Consider the following 11,135-nt stretch of genomic DNA (forward strand, 5'->3'; position numbering starts at 1 on the left):
AGACTTTAAGGCGACCCCAGCTGAGGCTGCCTCTCTACGGGGACGGGGCTGAGGAGAAAGTTGAAGGACCGGGACCGGGACCGGGACCGGGCCCCGCACTCGGTTCGCCCCCCCCCCACGCAGCAGCAGTATGGCCGGGCCCGGCGCCCCCCGCCAGGCGACCAGGCCTCTCGGGCGCCGAGCCGGCACCCCCGGGCTGCTCCCGCGCGCAGCTCGCGGAGGGGAGGCGACCGGGCCCGCACTCACCTGCCCGCCACGGTCGCCCGCACGGCGCACTCCGGAAACGGCGGCTCGGCTGGGCTCGGCCGGGCGCCGGGGGAGGGACCAGGCGGCGCGGGGCGGGGAGGAGCCGCGAGTGACAGCGGGGGCGGCGCAGCGGGCTCCGGGCCGGAGGGAGGTCCCGGCCGCCTCAGGGCCGGACTGAGCGCGAGGGCCGTTCCCGCCTCCTCAGGAGCTGCAGGGTCCGGAGGGGTTTCCCCCACAGCGCTGCGAGGGGTGGGGGCGCTTCTTGGGGGTCCCCCCACTGTATGGTCACCGTGCCTGGCAGGGGAAGCTGGGTCCTGGGGGCCTGGCCGTGTCTCTGGGTCCTGGGGGCGCTGCTCTTCTGGCGTGAGGGGTTGGGGTCCTGCGGCTGTGTGGCCATGGGCAGGCGAAACTGGGGGGCACGCAAACCTCTTGTGCGCAGGACGCCCGCCAAAGGATTTGGAAATGTGGGCAGCTTTTTACTTATGGTATTTTGAGTTACAATGTTTCGTGCTTGCAATGTTTATAATTGATTTCGACTTTAGGAGGCTTGATCTGACACCACACCACGCCAGCGAACAAGTTCGCTGCGTCACCCGTCTCCCACCTATCCAAGCTTCCTTGGACGCTTTCTTTGAGAAAGCGGACAAGGCTCCAGGAAAACCTGCAGCCGAGACTCCAGCCAACAACCCCTCAGAAAGTCCAACCAGGACCCCTTCAGAAAGTCCAGCCGAGTTACCTCCAAGAAGTCCTTCCAAATCAATATGATTGCCATGTACCATATAAATACGTGAATGTAGCTAGATTACTCATCTATAATTGATTGAGGACAAAATTTTGGGTTATTTTTGGCGAAAACAGGGTATCGGGCCTTGGTTCAGGAACCAATCCCCCATTTATAACATTGTTTCCTATGGGAAAATCGGTTCTGAGTTGCAACGTTTCCACTTAAGATGCAGGTCTCAGGAACCAATTGTGTCGTAAGTCTGAGGACGCCTGTATCTGAAGCCCCTGGTGGGAGTGGAGGATGTTTGCTGGTTGTAGGAGCGCTTATGGTTCTGGACTGACTCACCGGTTTGGACTTGATTTGGCTGGGAACACACAACATTTCTTTAAAAAAAAACCCAAAGCATCAGCAGGATATGGACAGGGCCCTTGTCCCCATTTCAGCTGTGGTACATAAGGGTGCTCTCGGTGCCCCACGTTGTTATGCTGGGGAGCTGGTGCAAGGAGTTGCTGGTGCAGCTGTAAATGTGGGTAAGGCAAGCGCTTGTGTAGGACCCAGCCCAGTGGCCCTGATCCTGCTTGAGCAGGTGGATGCCCTCCTGAGTCCTGGCTCCCATTTCCTATGATTGGGTGAAGTCATGAATACAGAGCCTGGGAGGTAAGAAAACAGTTGATACATGCTTTGAAGTATTAATTAGATCAGTCATTCTCCTGTTTAAAACTTGGGTCAATGGTTTTTCTTCCTTAGCGTGGACATTATTGTTTTTTATGATGGAGGTTACTGACTATTCCTGTCACCCGTTTTGTTTATCTTTTGTTTTTTTAAACTGCTGACTGAATTGCTTGGCAGAGTTCAACACCATTGTTAAATGGTCTTAGTTGGGCATTAGAGAAATTTCAGTGCAGCATATCTGAAAATTGGCTTCTCCAACTAGTTCGTCACTGTGTATTTACTAGTAATTGTATGTAGTCTTCTGGATATTGTTTGAAATATGGTGACTCCATTTACACACAGTTCAGATGATGACGAGATTTGTTGTATGACAGGAAATGTGATTGCAGAAGATAATACATTTTCAAATCCAGTTATAGTTCTCTGTTAGAGAAGGTAGCTAATGAAGCTCACCCTAGAGGGCTTGCTCACACATCCTAAATGTAAATAGGAATGTAATGCATCTCGGGAAGTGTTGACCGGGGGTTGGAACAAAAAGTAACATTTGGGTAATCAGAGTGGAATAGATAAAAAACATTATAATAGGCAAACACTTTGCACCATGGGCCTGAAAGCCTGATGGGTTGACACATGATACACCCAAAATACCAAAAACACTGTTAAGTGGAGTGGAATTAAATATGTATCTGTTTCATTGCAGCTAATCAGAGTAGTGAAACTCAATTTATCAGACAGGTTCTAGCCAATGGCTACAAGGCAGAGAGAGTCCTCAAGCAGGGTCCAAGGACGACTGACTCAGTGGTAGAATGCCCCAGTCTCCCTTTCTTTTTGGCAGCTAATGGTGACCAAAAGTCATCAGCTTGTTGCCCCCAGATTATGTTGGTGTCCTCATGTCTTCTGCGCATGCCTCTTGCTAATGGGTTTGGAGTTTTAACTAATAGGAATCTGGGAAATTTTTCAAAACCTGATGTATGCCAAATGGGCCAGAGGACAGAAAATCCTAGTACCACTAGCCTCTTTATCAAAGTGAGGAGTTGGGGAACACAGTGGCTGGAGCAGATACTTTTGCTTAGAACTCTGCACTTAGCTTGTAGGAGTTTTTGGTACTAAACAATCTACATGGGTAAGATCACAGTTATGGGGTTTCACCACGACAACTGTGGCAGTCAGGAACTGCACTTTTTTCTTACCCTTGACTGGCAGGTGGGCTGGCAGGTGTCTGCTCTGTAGACAGGTGTGCTTACAGATCAGTACAGAATACAAGCTGTAAGATGTGTGGGAGGCAGAACTAGTTGGCTTTATCCTTTGAGTAGGTGTCAGATAAAACTTTCAAGCTCTGCTGTAATTAATAAAAATATTTCACAATAGGGAGAAAGGAAGGGATAACAAGAAGGGTTATTTTTGGGACAAGGACAAGCATTGCTATTTGAAAAATTAAAAAATGTAATGTTCACTTTTAAGGATATTGTTAGGGAGTTTGATAATGTTTTATAGGCACATAAAACATTATCAAAAGTTTTATGTGCCAATATAAACAATATACCACATTGTTTCTGTTTTTCCTGCTTCTTAGCTCTTTTACTCCACTACTTTAGGCCTTGATCCTGCAAACACTTAAGTCTACTGAGATTACTTGTGTGTTAAGCCCATACTTATGTGTTTTTAGAATCACAGGTGTAATCGGACATGTTACTCTGCAATGCACACATACTGAGGAATATATTGCTGCAAAAATAACCCCATTTAATTCAATGGACCTAAAAAAGTAAGGTGCTAGTTAATAACAGTGAATGTGGAAGAATCAAGCCTAGAATGATCATTTTGACTTTGATTTCCTGTGTTCATGTCAGCCTACAGCTCTTACAAAGCTGCTAGTAATGCCTCTATGATTGAATTGGTCTATAAGGTGCAAATCTGCCTTTCCTTTTGCCAGCAGTTATTTTGCATGTAGCTATATATACAATCATAGAAAATGAGGGTTGGAGGGGACCTCAGGAGGTCATCTATTCCAACCCCCTGCTCAAGGTAGGACCATCCCCAACTAGATGCATCCTAGCCAAGGCTTTATCTAGCTAAGTCTAGCTAGCTACGACTAAAGTTTGTATTGACCACTGCATAATAAAACACAGTATTATCGAATAAGGATGAGACAAAATGCTTAAAATGCGTTGGTCCCCTACACAGATACCTGTTGTAACAATTCTAATTTAAGTCGCTTTTCTTTATCTACATAGTCCCAGTATTTATGTAGATAGATAAATATACGCCTAATGTAGTCAGATTTATTTTTTTACTTTTGTAATTCCCCCAGCAATGTAACAACATACTTATTTCCCTAACTTTTGAGAAGGAGCAATAAAATCAGCGATTTTTTTTTTTCAAGTGATTCAATTTACATACAATGAATGTGTTCAGCGGTACGTAATCTTTTCCTATGAACATTAAGTATATCTGAGAAATAGTTTCCAAAAACTCAGTTGAATAAGAAGGGAAGGAAATCTGCACGCTAGTGGAACAAAGAATGCAACAATGCTGTTGAGAGAAAGGAAGCTAGCTTTTAATGACATTAAATGTACTATGAGCGCTACTGATCTCATGGGTAGTAAGAGGAAGAAAGCTCAAAGAAAAGACAGGGATTTGGCACATACCTATTCTGTTAAAATTAATTAGGGTATTCCTATCAACAAGGTGTGAGATAAGATTAGCAGGATGAAGGTTGCTAATAAAACCACCAAAGACTGATTTGTCTTTTGTGCATTAAAGGAAAAAAATATTTACAAGGGGTGATCTTTTTTTTATATGACAAGGATGTTATATTTCGGGAAAGGAAGTGTGAGAAATTCAGGGTAATTTTGGAGAACAGTGTTTGTCAGTAATATTCTATTGTATCAACAGTGATTTCCACTATGAGAGTACCAGTTATTATAATCTAGAGTAACATAAATCCTGTCGTTACAGTACGTTGGAACACAGGAACACCAGCAGCATTGTAGCACTGATACTTGGGCTATGTATTTGTGGTTTGAACATAAGAACTACTAAAGATACAGTTTGAAATTGTAATATGCTGTACAAAATGTTTAGCCTATATAATTATGTGGGGCCACATCCCTCTAGTGGATTGTAGCCAAACCTGCTCTTGCTGTCTATGGATCTTTAACAAAGCTGTCGTACATTCAGACCAGTAAGGCTTCTAAAAATACCATTCACAAATCATCCATTCCAACTGTCAGAGTGGTAACAGTCCTTTTGTCCTGCAGCCCTGGACAACCAAAATCCCATTTCAGACAAGTGAAATTTAGTTATTTGCTGCCTGACAGGAAAGCTGCTGACGTACACTTAAAGCCACTCAGTGCACTGACCGACTATTGTGTCCAACCTTCGGCTTAAAATGGGAACTGGCATTCTGCCCAGCTGCTTTATAAACATTCCCAAATGGCAGAAGAAATGAATTATTTCCCCAGCCTGCTACTTTGCACATTTTTCCCCTGCCTCCACTCAGCCAGTCTCACTTTGGGAAGACTGAATATGACTGACTATATAATTACACAAAGAAAGTGCATGTGGAGGGAAGATGGAAGATGGGATGACCATTGTATTTTCTGGTTAGACAAACACATTTGGGATCCAGGTCACCTTAAAAAATATCCTACGCTGCCAGCCAAAGATACTGATGCCCATAAAAATAAAAATCTCTCTTAATCTTATAAAGTCAATCCAATTCTCACTGATATCTTGGGGAGCCTTTCCATTGACTTCAGTGAAAGTTGGGTCTGCTGCATGTCCTGCCAGCTAGAAGTCTCAGACTCCCCATATTGCTCTTCTCATAGATGGCTCTGATGTCACCTACACTATGAAAAGCAAAAAATGTCACTTGATTGGCAATGAACAAGCTTTCTAAAGAGCAGCCAGCAAGTAGGAATGTTTTGGAAGAGTTGCATATGAGCAGACTCCCTGCAATCCATTTTTGTTTACAGGTAGTGGAAGAATTTCAGTTATTTTTAAGGTCAACATCCTTAGTCCAGAGATATAGCAGAAGTAGTTTTTAAATGGTAGACATAATTACTGAGCTTTATAAAAGTTTTGCTAAGAAAACTTGTCTCCAAAACAGTGGGCAGAATTGCAGGCCTGGATTCCTAAGTAAATTAATCCTCCCCTCTGCCTCCACAAGCCAGACAAGGGGCAGGCATGAAATGACCCCAATTGCACACACCAAATAGTCATCTGAATTTTATATTTTTAGTGCAGAAAATCAGCTTCTTAAGCACAGCATCATTATTTTGAATGTCTGATGATTCAGATGTCTGGGATCTTACTGCTTATATTCATGAAAATGTTCACAAAAGGAATTAGCCTACAAAGCCACAAAAATGCAGTTTGCAGCCAGGACTCTGGTAAAGTAGTTTGCATGTCTTCCAAAATGTTGGAGAAGTAGATATATTTTAGTAAAGCATTAATACATTAGATATATTTAATAAACTAGTTCAAATGTATTTTAATAATTTACCCTGGTGTCTAATACATTATTATGGACTTTTAAATTTGTTAGGTATCCAGGTTGTAGCCATATTGGTTTAGACTAGAGGAAAAGGCAATCAGGACTCATAGTAGAGATGATATCTTCATTAAAGAATTGCAGTTAAAGAATATTTTTTGCAAAATTGTTGTTGGTCTAATAAAAGATATCATCTCTACTATGAATCCTGATTTCCTTTTTAATTTGTTAAGCACTATCAATAGGCTTAGCACTATACCTAGTAGAAAGGAAATGTGAACACATTTGGGGCATACTTGTAGAAGCCTCCCAGTCAAACAGGTATGTCCTGCATGTGTGAGCGGATTAGATATAAAATAGTCTGTGTGTTTAGAAATGTGCATGTAGTGATTCGGGGGTGTAGACTTTAGCCATGTAAGTTGATCTAATAAAAGATATCAGATTTGCCCAAAGAACCTTGTCTGCCTGCAGTGATTCAGTACCTTCCACTGTAATATTCTTTGTCAGAGCAGAGTTAACTCTCCATAACTATGACCCGTCTGTTATTTTGACATATAAGCAGGTCTCAGATTGCAAAGTTCAAAAACACCATTTAAGGAAAAGTGGAAAGAACTTAGAATGCGTCCTGCTGCAACATTTGGAGAGAGGTTTAAGCAAGTATTAGCATAAACTAGACTTTAGATTTGTTTCCAAAGTATGTTGAAGACACTTAGTGCCAAATCATACTCTCGTTTCCTCATGACTAATCCTAGTAAGACTACTCACATGCGTATAATGAACAGGATTTAGCTCTAATTAATTTGCATCAAGTATTGGAAATTATATGAGATATTTTAATAATCTGTTATTGATACATATTCCAACATTAGCTGTAAATCTTAAGGGAATGTTTTTTAAGAAGTAAGAGCCCACATTTTTAGGAAATAGTTTGTTAAAGCTAACAAAAAGGGTCCTTTCAGGAAAAAGTGTCTATGTTGTGGTTGCTGCAGCAGTGAAGACAATGTTTTGTAGTCCATTACCTTTGGAGGGCTCTGTAGCAAAGGCAATTTTATTGAAATAGACTTAGAGGAAGCATTATCACCCTATTTTATTTTATTTATTTTTTTACAAAACTGCCAAATAAGGGGTAGTTGTTTCATAGATTCATAGATGCTAGGGTCGGAAGGGACCTCAATAGATCATTGAGTTCGACCCCTTGCATGGGCAGGAAAGAGTGCTGGGGTCAGATGACCCCAGCCAAATGCCCATCCAACCTCCTCTTGAAGACCCCCAGGGTAGGGGAGAGCGCCACCTCCCTTGGGAGCCCGTTCCAGATTTTGGCCACTCTAACTGTGAAGAATTTCCTCCTAATGTCCAGTCTAAATCTGCCCTCTGCTAGCTTATGGCCATTATTTCTTGTGACCCCCAGGGGTGCCTTGGTGAGTAGAGCCTCACCAATTCCCTTCTGTGCCCCCATGATGGATATATAGACAGCCACAAGGTCGCCCCTCAACCTTCTCTTGCGGAAGCTGAAGAGGTCCAGGTGCCCTAGTCTCTCCTCATAGAGCTTGGCCTGCAAGCCCTTAACCATATGAGTGGCCCTTCTCTGGACCCTCTCCAGGTTAACCATATCCTTCTTGAAGTGTGGCGCCCAAAACTGGACGCAATATTTCAACTGCGGTCTGACCAGCACTCGATAGAGGGGAAGTATCACCTCTTTGGTTCTGTTTGTCATGCATCTGTTGATGCATGATAAGGTGCAGTTAGGTTTTCTGATGACTTTGTCACACTGATGACTCATGTTCATCTTGGAGTCCGCTAGGACTCCAAGATCCCTTTCCACTTCCGTGCCACCCAGCAGGTCATTTCCTAGGCTGTAGGTGTGCTGAACATTTTTCCTCCCTAGATGCAGCACTTTGCATTTCTCCTTGTTGAACTGCATTCTGTTGTTTTCTGCCCATTTGTCCAACCTGTCCAGGTCTGCCTGTAGTTGTTCCCTGCCCTCCGGTGTGTCCACTTCTCCCCACAGTTTTGTATCATCCTCAAACTTGGACAGAGTACACTTCACTCCATCGTCCAAGTCACTGATGAAGACATTGAAGAGTATCGGTCCAAGGACCAAGCCCTGCGGGACTCCAATGCCCACGCCCTTCCAGGTCAATACATACCCATCCACTACCACTCTCTTGGTATGACCTTCTAGCCAATTTGCCACCCACCGACTGTATAATCATCCAAGTCACAGCCCCTTAATTTGTTCATTAGTATGGGGTGGGATACCGTATCGAAGGCCTTCCTGAAGCCTAAGTAAACAATGTCAACCCCTACTCCTGTGTCCAGGTGTTTTGTAACCTGGTCATAAAAAGAGACTAGATTAGTCAGGCATGATCTACCTGCTACGAATCCGTGCTGGTTTCCCCTCAGCATAATTTTTCCTGCTGTGCTCTCACTTATATGAACCTGAATAATCTTTTCAAAGACTTTGCCAAGGATGGAGGTGAGACTGACTGGCTTATAGTTGCCTGGATCCTCCTTCCTCCCTTTCTTGAAAATAGGGACCACATTGGCCCTTTTCCAGTCCTCCAGGACCTGTCCCATGCGCTACGAATGCTCAAATAGTCTTGCCAGTGGCTGTGCAATGACATCAGCCAGTGCCTTCAGTACCCTTGGATGGAGCTCATCCAGGCCTGCCATGTGTTCGAGAATGTAATATTGTAAAAGTAGTCCAAAAGATGGCAAACCTACCTTGCTTTCCAGGATGGTTTGGTTAGGGACCAAAGCCTTAAGTGAAGGACTGGACTAGATGACCTCAAGAGGTCCCTTCCAGCCCCACTTTCCTATGATTCCTTACAAGGTTCTTTGATAATATACAGGAAAATATTGTTGATAAAGCCATTGTAATATGTGCATATGTATTTTGCTAGTTCTACTGTATTTACTCAAATCTAAGACAACAGTTCCACCCCCGCCCAAGTCAGCATAGGGAAAAAGGCTCGTCCTCTTAGATTCACACACAAAGCAGGAGGAGGGAAAGGCAGGCAATTGCTATAGCTCTGACTCTGGCCCTGACCTGTGACCCAAGACAGACTGATAGTAGTTGCATGCCCTGCCCTCTGCTTGCCCTCTGTCATCTGCGCCCCCTCCCCACCCACCGTCAGGCTCAGCTCGTCTCCAGCTTGGGCCGGATTCCCTCCCAGGCATGAAGCACATGGAAACTCTGTCCCCCACCCAGCCAATCAGCAGTCACAATACTTGTGTGTGGCCTGCAGGGGCCACACATCCACGTGCTGTGCTCTATAACCTGGGAAGGAATAGAGCCCAAGCCACATCTGATATTAAGGGGAGGAGCAGAGAGAAAAAGGCAAAGCTTGTGAGGAGTGGCAGGAAAGAGAGGTAGGGAGGGTGCAGTAGGCTGGCAGGGCATAGGGAACAGGGGCCACCTGACACTCCCGGTCACCTGATCCCACTCCTGCCTCCCCGCACCCCTTGCCCCCTCCCATTGCCTTTGTTGCTGTAGCAATAGGGAGGAAGAATACATTTATGACAGCCCTCCAATAATTAAAGTCTATACCTAGAAAATTATAACAAATTTATACATTTTCCATACATAGAATCTAATTGTGGGGGTGTCGTCTTAAATTCAGGGTCATCTTAGATTCCGGTAAGTGTAGTATTGTTCTGGACAAACTCTTAACAGATGCTTGAAGTATAGTTTATAATCAGGACTTGAATGATGCAGTTGATATATCAGTCTTCGTTTTCTGCAGTGGTAGATAAATAGCCATAGTTGCAGGCCTGGTGACCAGCAGCAACATGCTGACCTGGGGAGACAGAATACATATCCAAACTTTTCCTAGAAGACAGCCTTAGGGACAGTTCCATCTTGCCAGGGAGATGGAACAAAATGAAGACTCCTAGGAATGCCATTTGTGTGCCTCTGTATTCAAACCAGCAATGCCCACTTTGTTCACCACTTTCCAGATTCCTGCCCCTAGACCACAGAAACTCTCTACTGTTGTCTGAGAAGTGTGATTTGCCACTACCAGAAACAACTACCTACAAACATGCAAAACTGACCCTGGTGTCCACTAGCAAAAAACTCAGGGCTATTTTAGTAGAACGACTCCTCTGCAGATTTGGGATTCAGTATGCCTTCTTGTCATGCATATTTGGGTTTGAGGGGTGGTTGTTTTCTCTTATATGGGATGATGACTGATAGGGAACATGGAATACACCTGAAATTTGCTATCACCCTATTCTTTCTTTTTTATCAATCATTTTAAAAGATGTGATGCTGATTTTGCAATCAGATTCTGGGATTAGATCCCTGAACAGATCTCATTGAGGGTTGGGGCCTAAAATTATATAAAAGGAACTTAACTGCTGAATAAGTTCCAGGATTCATTTCAGTGGCATTGTGACTACCTCCAGAGTTAGTGAACTAAAGATCACATTTACAGTTGGGTTCAACCTGTCCTCTGATAGAAAGTTCCAAAACATGAAGTCCTCTGGAGTTGAAGGTGATCTGGACTACATAACTGCCAGAGTTTAGAGGGATTGGATGCAAATTTCTTGCAATTATACTTGTAATTAAAGGATCTGAAATTATTTGCAGTATAACAGTTTGGATAGCACCTAAAATGACTGTAAAAATAGTCAGATAGTCAAATAATATGGGTAGAGTTCAAACAGAATCTGGAAAAGGAGTGACAGGCTGAGATCAGTTTTACACTGCCCCATGGAAGAAATGCAAAACTCTAGAACTCTTGTTTCAGAGAGAGTTTCATAGTTAGTAGGGTCAGAAAGGACCTGAGCCGATCATCAAGTCTGACCCCCTGCCATGGCAGGAAAGAGTACTGGGGTCAAACGACCCCAGCAAGATGATTGTCTAGCCTTGTCTTAAAGACCCCCCAGGGTAGGAGCCAGCACCACTTCACTTGGAAGTTGGTTCCAGATCCTAGCCGCCCTGACCGTGAAGTAGCGCCTCCTGATGTCTAGTCTGAATTTACCCTCTTGCCA

The 11,135-nt window shown here is 44.0% G+C and overlaps 1 protein-coding gene and 2 long non-coding RNA genes across 3 annotated transcripts in view; 1 reads left to right on the forward strand and 2 right to left on the reverse strand.

Annotated features, from left to right (window-relative positions):
• KIAA0355 (KIAA0355 ortholog) overlaps positions 1-319 on the reverse strand; it is a 104,228-nt gene extending 103,909 nt beyond the window's left edge. Inside the window, exon 1 of the mRNA XM_019535863.1 lies at positions 247-319. The gene's annotated coding sequence lies outside the window, so the exon portion shown is untranslated. The remainder of the gene's footprint in view (positions 1-246) is intronic.
• Positions 320-3,388: 3,069 nt separating this feature from the next.
• LOC109310797 overlaps positions 3,389-11,135 on the reverse strand; it is a 15,695-nt gene continuing 7,948 nt past the window's right edge. The window contains exons 3-4 of the long non-coding RNA XR_002101324.1: positions 5,701-5,707; positions 3,389-3,399 (exon numbers count right to left, since the gene is read on the reverse strand). This is a non-coding gene — a long non-coding RNA (uncharacterized LOC109310797). The remainder of the gene's footprint in view (positions 3,400-5,700; positions 5,708-11,135) is intronic.
• The window catches only part of LOC109310796, a 26,095-nt gene continuing 20,838 nt past the window's right edge, over positions 5,879-11,135 (forward strand). The window contains exon 1 of the long non-coding RNA XR_002101323.1: positions 5,879-6,036. This is a non-coding gene — a long non-coding RNA (uncharacterized LOC109310796). The remainder of the gene's footprint in view (positions 6,037-11,135) is intronic.

The sequence above is a fragment of the Crocodylus porosus genome, unplaced genomic scaffold (assembly GCF_001723895.1).
Source record: "Crocodylus porosus isolate Cpor-Errol unplaced genomic scaffold, CroPor_comp1, whole genome shotgun sequence".
Classification (NCBI taxonomy): domain Eukaryota; kingdom Metazoa; phylum Chordata; order Crocodylia; family Crocodylidae; genus Crocodylus; species Crocodylus porosus.